General features: G+C 40.9%; 1 non-coding gene across 1 annotated transcript; it reads left to right on the top strand.

Moving 5' to 3' along the window:
- Positions 1 to 1,725: 1,725 nt before the first annotated feature.
- LOC141624371 (small nucleolar RNA R71) lies at positions 1,726 to 1,833 on the top strand. Its single transcript, XR_012534178.1, has one exon. It is a non-coding gene; the product is annotated as a small nucleolar RNA R71 (small nucleolar RNA).
- The last annotated feature ends 229 nt before the right edge of the window (positions 1,834 to 2,062 follow it).

The following is a 2,062-nucleotide window of genomic DNA, read 5'->3' as shown; positions in this document are numbered from 1 at the left end:
TCGGCTATAATGATCAATCATGAAACACGGTTCATGCAAACGAGGACCTCTCATAGTCTTGTCAAGATTAAAGGTTATGCTTTCATCTCCCACTTCTAGAGTGAGCTCACCATGTTTCACATCAATCACCGCACCCGCGGTGTGTAAGAAGGGTCTTCCTAGAATGATTGGAATGTTGGAATCTTCCTCCATATCAACAATGACAAAGTCCACCGGGATGAAAAACTTCCCAATTCGCACGGGGACATCTTCCCATATCCCTAATGGTGTCTTCGTCGATCTATCGGCCATTTGGAGTGTGATGTTGGTGCATTTAAGCTCTCCCATCCCCAACCTTTTACTTACCGAGTACGGCATAACACTCACACTAGCCCCTAGATCACATAAGGCTTTGTTGATCGTTGTGTCGCCAATGGTACACGGTATTGAGAAGCTTCCCGGATCCTTTAGTTTTGGAGGTGAACTCCTTGAAGTATTGCACTACTCACCTTAGTGAAGGCGATAGTCTCAAGTTTCCGGATCGACTTCTTCTTTGTGAGGATATCTTTCATGTATTTCGCATAGGCTTAAGACGTGATTTATTAATTCCGTGAAAGGAATTGAGACTTCCAAATTCTTCACAATTTCCATAAACTTTCCAAGTTGGTCATCAAATTTGGGCTTGGCTTGACGACTTGGAAAAGGAAGTCTAATCACAATGGGCTCCTTCTCCTTGACCTTGTCTTCATTTTTCTTTGAACTTTTTTCTTTTGATGATTCTCCATCTTTGGAGTTTTGCACAATTTCTTCCTTATCACTAGCTTCCACAACTTCATCCTCAACTTGCTTCTTCGGTGCTTCATACCTTGTACCACTTCTCAAGTGAATGGCACTAACCGTTTCATGTCTTGGGGGATTACTTTGAGGTGGTAATTGCCCCTTTTGTCTTTGTGAGCTTGAAGATGCTAGTTGAGTCAATTGTGTTTCCAACATCTTGGTGTGAGCTAGAATGTTGTTGATGGTGGTTTCCTTTGCTTGACTATCTTTTTGCATTTGAGTGAAAAATTCTTGTTGATTCTTTTGCATTTGGAGGACCGCTTTTTGGACATCAAAACCTTGGTCATTTTGGTGATTGTATGGATTTTGATTTTGGTAACCTTGGTTTTGATTGTAAAAGGGTCTTTGATTTTGGTTTCTCATGGGTGGTGGATTGTAAGTTGTTTGAGGATTTTGAACATTTTGGCTTTTGTATGAGAGATTTGGGTGAAACTTGGTGTTTTCATTGTAATAGTTGGAATAAGGGGTACCACTCTTGTATGCTTGGAAAGCATTCACTTGTTCATTTGTTCCCCTACATTCACTTTGGTCATGTCCCAAAGTTCCACAATTCTCACATATCCCACTTGGGATTGATGAAGATGCCGTCATGGCATTAACATGATGCTTTGGTGATTTTGAGACTTCTTCAAGTTTAGCCATAGCTTTTTCAAACTTTAAATTAATTGTGTCAATATGAGCACTAAGTTGAGCACCCAATTGAGTGACGGAGTGCACTTCATGCCTTCCTCCTCTAGTAGCCTTGCGAGGTCTACTATATTGTGAGTTATGGACCGCCATTTCCTCAATTTTGTTCCATGTTTGATTGTCATCAACTTCGGTGAACATTCCATTTGATCCCATGTTGAGAATGTTCCTTGAATCTTCATATAAACCGTTCCAAAATTGTTGTACCAAGAACCATTCGCTAAGTACATGGTGAGGACATGAGCGGCAAATTCCCTTAAACCGCTCCCAAGCTTCATACAAAGATTCTTCATCCCTTTGCTTAAAACCCGTAATTTGAGCTCTTAGCATGTTAGTCTTTTCCGGTGGGTAGAATTTTTTGTAGAAAGCTAGAGCCAACTTCTTCCAAGAATCAATTCCGAGAGTGGCCTTATCAAGGCCCTTCAACCATTGTTTTGCGGTGCCGATTAGAGAAAAAGGAAATAAGACCCATCGAATTTGGTCTTGAGTCACAACGGTTTGAGAAATTGCATCACAATAGTCGCAAAAGGTTTCCATATGAGAATGAGGGTCTTCACTA

This window comes from Silene latifolia, chromosome X (assembly GCF_048544455.1).
Source record: "Silene latifolia isolate original U9 population chromosome X, ASM4854445v1, whole genome shotgun sequence".
NCBI lineage: Eukaryota > Viridiplantae > Streptophyta > Magnoliopsida > Caryophyllales > Caryophyllaceae > Silene > Silene latifolia.
This window is presented reverse-complemented; position numbering and strand designations above follow the sequence as displayed.